The 10,673-nt window shown below is 41.8% G+C and overlaps 1 protein-coding gene across 6 annotated transcripts in view; it reads left to right on the forward strand.

Annotated features, from left to right (window-relative positions):
- PRLR (prolactin receptor) overlaps positions 1 to 10,673 on the forward strand; it is a 140,523-nt gene that overhangs the window by 57,842 nt on the left and 72,008 nt on the right. For 5 of the 6 annotated variants that reach the window (XM_010853804.1, XM_010853805.1, XM_010853806.1 and 2 more), the window contains exon 2: positions 10,526 to 10,586. The exons of the other annotated variant lie outside the window; for it this stretch is intronic. The gene's annotated coding sequence lies outside the window, so the exon portion shown is untranslated. The remainder of the gene's footprint in view (positions 1 to 10,525; positions 10,587 to 10,673) is intronic. 6 annotated transcript variants of the gene reach the window in all.

Consider the following 10,673-nt stretch of genomic DNA (forward strand, 5'->3'; position numbering starts at 1 on the left):
CAGAACAAACTGTGGAAAATTCTTCAAGAGGTGGGAATACCAGACCACCTGACCTGCCTCCTGAGAAATCTGTATGCAGGTCAGGAAGCAACAATTAGAACTGGACATGGAACAACAGACTGATTCCAAATTGGGACAGGAGTATGTCAAGGCTGCATATTGTCACCTGCTTATTTAACTTAAATGCAGAGCACATCATGCAAAATGCCAGGCTGGATGAAGCACAAGGTGGAACTAAGATTTCCAGGAGAAATATCAATAACTTCAGATATGCAGATGACACCACACTTATGGCAGAAAGCAAAGAACTAAAGAGACTCTTGATGAAAGTAAAAGAAGAGAATGAAGAAGTTGGCTTAAAACTCAACATTCAGAAAACTAAGATCTTGGTATCCAGTCCCATCACTTCATGGCAAATAGATAGGGAAACAATGGCAACAGTGGCAGACTTTATGTTCTTGGACTCCAAAATCACTGCAAAATGTGACTGCAGACACTTGTTCCTTGGAAGAACATCTATTACCAACCTAGACAGCATATTGGAGAAGGCAATGGCACCCCACTCCAGTACTCTTGCCTGGAAAATCCCATGGATGGAAGAGCCTGGTAGGCTGCAGTCCATGGGGTCGCACAGAGTCGGACACGACTGAGTGACTTCACTTTCACTTTTCACTTTCATGCATTGGAGAAGGAAATGGCAACCCACTCCAGTGTTCTTGCCTGGAGAATCCCAGGGACGGAGGAGCCTGTTGGGCTGCCGTCTATGGGGTCGTGCAGAATCAGACACAACTGAAGTGACTTAGCAGCAGCAGCAGACAGCATATTAAAAAGCAGAAACCTTACTTTGCCAACAAATGTCTGTCTAGTTAAAGCTATGGTTTTTCCAGTAGTCATATATGTATGTGAGAGTTGGACTATAAAAAGAATTGACACTTTTGAATTGTGGTCTTGGAAAGATTCTTGAGAGTCCCTTGGACTGCAAGGAGATCCAACCAGTCCATCCTAAAGGGAATCAGTCCTGAATATTCACTGAAGGACTGATGCTGAAGCTAAAACTCCAATACTTTGATGACCTGATGCAAAGAACTGACTCATTAGAAAAGACCCTGATGCTGGTAAAGATTGAAGGCAGGAGGAGAAAGGGATAACAGAGGATGATGGTTGGATGGCATCACTGACTTAATGGACTGAGTTTGAGTAAGCTCTGAGAGTCGATGATGGACAGGGAGGCCTGGCGTGCTGCAGTCCATGGGGTCACAAAGAGTCAGACATGACTGAGTGACTCAACTGAACTGAACTGAGAGTTTCAATGTGTTGGTTCAACACAGTGGGGTTTGGTTTTAACTCTGACCTCCAGAGAAGCCCTCATCCTGGATATTTTTCAAGAATAGGAGGTTGAAAACATCAAGACAAGGAGGTCAGGGTAGATATCCTGCCAAGGATCCATACAGGGAACTTCTTGGAAAGAAATGAATTGAGGGACTTGTCCTAAATATGAGTAGCTGGGAAAGGTCTTTGAATATTCCCAAAAATGATTGCAGGAATATCTAAAATCTGGAGAAGGGATGACAGTGAAGTGAAAGTTGCTCAGTTGTATCTAATGCTTTGCAGATACAGTCCATGGAATTCTCTAGGCCAGATACTGGAGTAGATAGCCATTCCCTTCTCCAGGGGATTTTCCCAACCCAGAGGTCAAACCCAGGTCTCCCACATTGCAGTCGGATTCTTTACCAGCTGAGCCACCAGGGAAGCCCAGGGATAACAGACTATGGCTTAAATGGTAAGACTTCAGTCTCTAGAACCATAGCATAGTTGGAAGTTCCTTTACTCATCTTCTGGGCCTGATCCAAGCCATTAACCCATCTAGAGTTTCATATGGTCTCTGCTTAAGCATCCACAGTGATGAGGAGTTGGTCTCCTATCACAGGGGCTCATTTCATCTTTGGAGCATAATAGTCATCATTTACTATGCATTCTTTTTAGTCCAGGGCTCCTGCCTTATAATATGGCCTATTTATTGTAGTTCTGCTCTGTAATGGACAAGTGGAATATCCAGGGAGACACTTCACTATGCTATTTTTGAACTTGAATCTGTTGTTCAGTTGCTAAGCCATATCAGACTTTGTGACCCCATGGGTATGCCCATGGACTACAGCATGCCAGGCTCCTCTGTCCTCTACTATCTCCCGGAGTTTGCTCAAACTCATGCCCTTGAGTCAATGATGACATTTAACCATCTCATCTTCTGCCACCCTTTTCTCCTTTTGCCTTCAACCTTTCCCAGCATCAGGGTCTTTTCTAATGAGTTGGCTCTTCACATCTGGTAGTCAAAGTATTGGAGCTTCAGCATCAGTCCTTCCAATGAATATTCAGGACTGATTTCCTTTAGGATTGATTTGTTTGATCTCCTTGCTTTCCAAGGGACTCTCAAGAGTCTTCTTCAACATCAAAGTTCAAAAGCATTAATTCTTCATCGCTCAACCTTTATGATCCAACTCTCACATCCGTACATGACTTCTGGAAAAACCATAGCTTGGACTAGACAGACCTTTGTAGGCAAAGTGATGTCTTTGCTTTTTAATGCACTATCTAGATTTGTCATAACTTCCCTTCCAAGGAAAAGCATCTTTTAATTTCATGGCTGCAGTCACCATCCACAGAGAGCAGTGATTTGGGAATTTGAATCTACTGCTATGTAATTTCCTCCAGTTGGAGGATTTCTCTTCTTGTGCCTTTGAATACACTTCCTCAATGATCATAGCAGCCCTAAATGGTTTCCCAAACAACACACAAAGCCCCTAAGTGTTGGCACGTCTTCCTACTCACAACTTCTCCTCATCTTCTGTGTCTCCTGTATCTCTTCCTTTCCTCTGATATCTGCACCCAACTCTCTTATGATTCTTTTGGAATCTAAGCATGAACTCAAAGCAGAAGACAGACATTAGAGGCAGGGCTAAAACAGAACCCAGGTTTTGTCACTCATAGTCCCTTGCTCCCTCTACTGCCCCTCTGTTGAACAATGAGGGAAATCAGTGAAATCACTCATGCACAGACCCTAAACAGTACCCAGCACGTATTAGGTACTTGATTGCTGGTGGCTGAAGAAACAGTCCAGGAAACGAATGAATGAATAAATGACTAGTACTTGTTTCTGAGGACATTTTATCATTTCCTCCAAACGTGTTTATGTTTTTAATCAGTTTTTAAGTAGGTGTCTATTAAGGACCGTGGTTATCAAAATGCGCTTGTGAAAGTTAAATGAGACAATGCGTTAAAGTGCTGAAAAGCTGTGTCTGGCAGTCAATAAATGTTAAGTCATTATTATCGTCCTCTGCTTTCTAGCCATTTTCTAAGTAAGATTATGCTGACACTGTAAGGACTCACCAATCTGAAAATCACTGCAGTCTACCTACAAAAGGATTTTGTAATTGCAAAAGTATTACTACTGTTTGTCACTTCTTATCCTATTCTAACTAGGCTATCCATGCCCACCCCTTATGTTTAGCACCCAAAAAGACACAAAGTGCTGCATTCTTTCACTTCCGCCTCTGAGCTTGTGTTTATTTAGCCCCTGGCCTTCAGGCTCTGTCTCCCATTCCAGCCAGCACTCGCCAGCTGGACCTGACAATTTGGCTTTGCGCTGTGTGGACCTTAGCACTCTTGCTCTCTCTCTCTTTCCATTATCAACCTAAGTCAAGGCTTTGAAATTTCCCTTTGGTACGGTCCACTCCTGAGCATCCCAGTAGTTCTCCTCCTTCTAAACAAGGCCCATCCCCTTGACCCAAATTGGTGTGTTTTCCTCTCCATATGCTGGACTCCCCAACCTCCAGGATCTAATGCCTGATGACTGGAGGTGGAGCTGATGTAATAATAAAAGAAATAAAGTGCACAATAAATGTAATGTCCTTGAATCATTCCAAAACCATTCCTCCGCAACACCGCTGTCCATCAAAAATTTATCTTCCACTCCTGATGCCAAAAACATTGGGGACTGCTGTATGGGATCAGCTTCTCTCCACATTGTAGCATTTGTTATTAATACTGATTTTTTTTTTATACTGAGAACTGAGAGTTAGAATTTTAGGCTCTTTACATTTCTGTGTTTCAGGAAAGGGAAAAAATGTTGCCGAGGGTTATTTTTTTTTTTTTTTTATGTTAACCAAACTGGCTTTTTCCACCTCTTTTCATCAGTTGTCTCTGGTCTCCCAGATTGATGATGCTCAGATTCAACCTACCCTGGAAGAGTGATTCCTGAGTGCTTTATGGGGTTATTTTCCCTTCCAGGGCTTCATTCACAGATCTACAAATTGTCATAGTGATCTCTATCAAGTTGCCAAAATGCTTGAAACTTCTTTCTAAAAATCTGAATGTATCTGAGAATTTGACAAAAAGACTAAACTTCAGCCAATGTCAGTACAAAAAAAGAGCTTGTATAAATTCATCAGTTAGGGCTATACCTGAAGCTCTGATATGGACAGAAATATTATCTGTTTAATCTCTGTGTCTTATGATGAAATATCATTTAACATCTTCTCCTTTGTCAATGATACATCCATCCCCTTTATACTCCAGAATATAAGTTCCTTTGTCACCTGGATTTGATCTGTTTATAATCACAGCTCTGTCTTCAGCATCTAAAATGTTTGGCAAACAGCAGGCAGCCAATCAGTGTTTGCTGAATACTGAAAGAATGAATGAGAAGCAGGATAGCCTTGTGGTTGGACCACAGCCTTTGACATCATCTCAGCTCGATTTTTGGTTATGCCACTTACCATCTTTGAGACCTTTCTGAATTTCAGTTTCTTCATCAATAAAATGGGATAATGATATGTCTACCTCATTGGTTTGGGGAGAATTAAACAAGATAATGTATATAAAGCTCTTAGCGCAGTAGCTGGCATATTTTCAGAACTTGATAAATGTTGACTGTTACGTCTGCTCTTTTTGGTGAAAATTCTGAATGTTGAAGCTTATTAGAGGTAATTGAACTAATTTGACATGACTAGTACTGATGACTGTGCTAAAGACAAATTAGTTTAATTCATCTGTCAGCCAGATTTTATTTAAAGAGCCAGGTTGACAGAACATGTATTGGTCACACCCACCGTGTTTTAAAGTAGTATCCTAGGCTTTCAGGAGTGGGAAGGATGTGGAGATATATATGGCACAGCCTCTCTTCTCAAGAATATAAAATCTAGAACACTTACTGTGTGTGGTACTATACTGAGTATACATATATATGAGGTATTTCTACCACCCACATCCTCTGAGTTACTCTCGGTGCTTTGCAGAAAATTATTCTGTGACACTCAGCTTCTCCTTTGAATACTTTCAGTGACAAGAAACCTACCACCTCGAGCCAGCTCATCCTATTTGGGAATAGTCATCACCTTTAGAAAGAGCTTCCTGAAAACTAGCACAAATCTGTTGTTGTTCAGTCGCTCAGTCATGTCTGACTCTTTGCAACCCCATGGACTGCAGCATGCTAGGCTTCCCTGTCCTTCACTTTCTCCCAGAGTTTACTCAAACTCATGTCCATTGAGTTGGTGTTGCTTTCTAACCATCTCATCCTCCTCTGCCCTCTTCTCCTTTGCTTTCAATTTTTCCCAGCATCAGGGTCTTTTCCAATGACTTAGCTCTTCGCATCAGGTGCCAAAGTATTGGAGCTTCAGCTTTAGCATCAATCCTTCCAATGAATATTCAGGATTGATTCCTTTAGGACTAACTGGTTTGATCTCCTTGCAGTCCAAGGGACTCTTGAGAGTCCTTTAAAGCACCATAATTTGAAAGCATCAATTCTTTGATGATCTGCCTTCTTTATGGTTCAACTCTCACACCTGTACATGACTACTGGAAAAACCATAGCTTTGACTAGACAGACCTTTGTTGGCAATGTGATATCTTTGCTTTTTAATATGCTGTCTAGGTTTGTCATATCTTTCCTTCAAAGGAGCAAGCATCTTTTTATTTCATGGCACAAATCTACCCCCTACAATTTTTACACACTGACCTAACTCCTGACTTCTGGAAACAACCAGAATAAATCTAATAGTTCCCTTCATATCAGAGGTCAGCAGAATAATGCCTACAGGCCAAATTCGGCCCACCATTTATTTTTGTAAATAAAGTTTTATTATAACACAGTCAAGCCTATTCACTCACATATTGTCCACAACTGCTTTTGCACAATAAAGCAGTCACAACAGAGAATGTATGGCCATCTTGGCCAAAAATACTTACTATTTGGTCCTTAAAGAAAAAATGTTCAACTACTGCTCTATATGACAGACTTCAAGCACTTAGAGACAACTAATGTGTCTCCTCTTAAAGTGGGAAGCCCAGAACTGAGCCTAGAACTGTAAATGGAGACAGAATTAAGTGGTACTATCACCTTTCTTCTGGTCATCATACTTCCAATTATGTGATCAGAGATCAGGTCAGTCTTTGACACACAATACTGGAGTCTATAAAGGACTAAATCTCTGCAATTTCCACCCCAGGAGCTTCTGTTAAGTCACACCTCCCCTCCTGCACTGGTGAAGCCTAGTGTTGAACACTGTTCACCAAACTTTAATCTTTCCAGTCTGTCCAAAATAATCAGAAAACAATTCAGCATATATTCAAGGGCTGTAGCAGTCAGGGTCAGAAAGGAAAAAGATGACATGCTCTGCTAAGATTTTTAATAAAATGTTTTAATTTACATACTGGTGGGCAGAGTTGAGAAAACTAATAAGGGAATTTGTCACCAGCCTCTGCCTCGAGGGGAATGGCCAGGGAGAGGTCTTTCCAGGACCCAGAGATATGGAACCATGGAAAGGGGATGTCCACCTGGAACTGTGGCCATGGAGACAGAGACACTGCTGGAACCAGGCTAGGAAGAAGGCAGGGGTGTTGGGAGATAGGTTCCCTCATGTGTTCTTCTCCCATTCTCTGCCTGCTGTGGGTGGGACCAAACAGAGCTGAATGACAAGAGTCATAAGAGAGGATCCAGCCCACAGGGCACAGAGCAGAAGCAGGAGGAGTTGTGGGCATGAGGGTGAAGAGTGACAAGGGCTAAATGGTGTGTGTGCATGCATGCTAAGTCGCTTCAGTCATGTCTGACTCTGTGCAACTCTATGGACTGTAGCCCGCTAAGCTCCTCTGTCCATGAGATGTTCCAGGCAAGAATACTGGAGTGGGTTGCCATGCCCTTCTCCAGGAAATGATGTGCCAGGCATTTTTTCATTCTGAATGAATAAATAGATGAATGAATGAAGTGAGTCCAAGACCTAGTACTCAATCAGTGATTGTTGAACTGCAAAAATGAGTGAAAAGACTACAATGTCCTTTATATTCTCTTGCCCCAGAATCTTGACTGAATTTCCACCCCTACTGCACCCCTCCTGGGCTCCACTCCCGCACCCTCCCCAGCCCCTGCTGACCCCTCAGGGCTTCCCGCCAAAGGGTAAAAAGAGTTTGGATTCAATTTGGGAGGTAACAGAGCAGAGCAGCAGTTGTTATAAACAGAGTTACAACATTATCAAGGAGAGGGCTTTAAGTACTGGAATCATTCCCCAAATCTAAAATACACTCTAGAATGTTCATAATTTTAAAATAAATGAAAAATTCAGTATCGCTGTATGCTATGGAGAAAAATGGACTGCTTCTGAGAAAGCTGTCCTGGACAGTTGCATGATGAGCACTCATTTCCAGATGCCTTGGGACTGGCCATTTTATGCTCAGATGGCCTCATCACATCATAGGCTTTTATTGCAAAGATGTCTGGATTCTCTGTCTGTTCCTCTATTTCTGTTTTATAGATAAGTTCATTTGTATCTATTTATATTCCACATATAAGTGATATCATATGATATCTGCCTTTGTCTGATGTGCTTCAGTTTACAGTTACCAGAGGGTAAACAGGAGTGAGGGATAAATTGGAAGATTGGGATTGACATATATACACTAATAATATATATAAAACAGATAACTAATAAGGACCTACTGTATAGCAGACAGAATGCTACTCAATACTCTGTAAAGGCCTATATGGAAAAAGAAAGTAAAAAAAGACTGGATGTAATATATGTATAGGGCTTCCCTGGTGGCTCAGTGATAAAGAACCTGCCTGCCAATGCAGGAGACGTGAAGTCTATCCCTGGGTCGGGAAAATCCTATGAGTAGGGAATGGCTACCCACTCCAGTATTCTTGCCTGGGAAATCCCATGGACAGAAGAACTTGGCAGGCTACAGTCCATGGGGTTGCTGAAGAGTTAGACACGACTCAGTGACTAAACAACCATGTGTGTATAACTGATTCACTTTGCTGTACACACGAAACTGAATAACATTATAAATCAACTACACTTCAGTATCAATGTTTAAAAAAAGGTTGTCTGGTCTGTCCATTCATTAGGCCAGTAGCGATGATGTTGAGGGAGTAGGGTATCTGAGAGAGATTCAAGATGCATAAAGCTGCTGGTAGGAATCCACAGTTGCCGACTGTCCACTTCCTCCTCCAGGGCTTGAGTCAACATGGAGAATACTCAGCACTGGATTCCTCAAACCATAATCCCCAGAAGTCTGAATTTTGAAGACATAGAAATTATTTTTAAGTATTATTTATTCTGCTACTCTGGTTAGATTGTTTTTGCATAGAGTGTGCAAGAGAAAATTGAGCACTAAATTAGGAATTTTTCGTGTGTGTGTGTGTGAGCACAGGTACACACATGCGCTCAGTTATGTCTGACTCTTTGTGACTGCATGGACTGTAGCCCACTAGGCTCCTCTGTCCATGGAATTCTCCAGGCAAGAATACTGGAGTAGGGGATCTTCCCAATCCTGGGGATCGAACCTGAGTCTCTTGCGTCTCCTGCATTGGCAGATGGATTCTTTACCACTGAGCCACCTGGGAAGGGCATTGTTATCTATATGCATTTAGCAGCCTATTTTGTATTCAAGTCCTGAAATCCTTTTTTTTTTTTTTTTTTCCTAAATCAGATCTATACTATTTTTAATATTTATTTTTATTTATCTGTTTGACCACACTGGGTCTTAATTGCAACATGTGAGATCTAGTTCTACAGCCAGGGATTGAACCAAGGCCCCCTGATTTGTGGAACACAGAGTCTTAGCCACTGGACCACCAGGGAAGTCCCTCAGATCCACTCTATTAGCAGTTGTCACCTTATGCCTCACAGAGCCTGGCCAATTAGTGTCCAGAGTTTAAAACATCTTAGACAAAATCTAGAGCCAGATAAACTGGAAGAAATGAGATAGAAATCACGATTCCGGATGGCCACAGCCCAGCTGATAGAAGCCCACACCCAATAGCCCGGGGAATGACATGGTTACAACCAAAAATTATTCACATTTCGAAAAGCAGGCTTTTGCCAATGCTCATATGAACCCATAAGATAGAATCCAACTTAAGCTTTGAGTTGAAGTGGCCAGGTTCCCAGTTTAGTCATGTCTATGACAGGATATGTCAATAAATTTCATTTAGGATCTCCAGGGCCAGATTTGCAAAATTGAATCCCAATTAGGATAACTGACATGTAACAAAGATCTATAGATTAGGTAATGGTACTATATCAGTGATTTTTACTATTTGGTAGAGAATATGCCTGCCAATGCAGGAGACAGAGGAGATGCAGATTCAATCTCTGGATCGGGAAGATCCCCTGGAGGAGGAAATGGCGACACACTCCCGTATTCTTGCCTGGAAAATTCCATGGACAGAGGAGTTCGGCAGGCTACAGTCCATGGGGTCACAAAGAGTCAAACACAACTGAGCATGCATGTACTGTTAATATCAGTATTAATTTTCTGATTTTAATTAACTACATTACAGTTATGTAAGAGAATGCCCCTGCTCTTAGAAAAACATACTGAAATACTGAAGGGTAAAGAGACATCATGACTTATTCTCAAGTGATTCAGTAAAAATAATCACCTATGTATAAAGAAAAGAATAAACCAAATGTGGCAAAATATTAACAATTAGGGGATCTTGGTAAAGGGTATATAAAAATTTTTTAATATTTTTGCAAGTTATCTATAAGTTTTAAAATTACTTCATAATAAGGAGAAGGAAATGGCAACCCACTCCAGTATTCTTGCCTGGAGAATCCCATGGGCAGAGGAGCCTGGCTAGCTACAGTCCATGGGGTTGCAAGAATCGGACATGACTTAGTGACTAAACCACCACCACGAAGGTTGCTAGAGGGCTTCCACAGAGCCTCAGATAGTAAAGAATCTGCCTGCAATGCAGGAGACCTGGGTTCGATACCTGGGTCTGGAAGATCCCCTGGAAAAGGAAATGACCACCCACTCCAGTGTTCTTGCCTGGTGGTTGAAAAGACTTGGACACGACTGAGCGACTAAGGTTGCTAGAAAACTAATTAAAAAAAAAAAAAAGCTAGAATTGGCTTATGCCATCACTTAAGTGCAGTAATTTCAGTCTTGCTATTACTGCAAAGTGAGTCAGAAATGGCATCTCCTGTTTCGTCATCTTTGAGCTAAAATGAGTCATTTCCTCTTTCAGCAAAAGAACGCTTCTGTTCATGGAGGCAAATGCTGAGGATACTTTCCAAGTGAACCCTGAGGTAAGGGGAACTTGACATGTGCCCCTCGGTCACACCACCCATCTGTCCTGCTGTCGCTTCATCCAAGCTCAAGCAGGGACTCTTCTC

The sequence above is a fragment of the Bison bison genome, unplaced genomic scaffold (assembly GCF_000754665.1).
Source record: "Bison bison bison isolate TAMUID 2011002044 unplaced genomic scaffold, Bison_UMD1.0 scf7180017864331, whole genome shotgun sequence".
Classification (NCBI taxonomy): domain Eukaryota; kingdom Metazoa; phylum Chordata; class Mammalia; order Artiodactyla; family Bovidae; genus Bison; species Bison bison.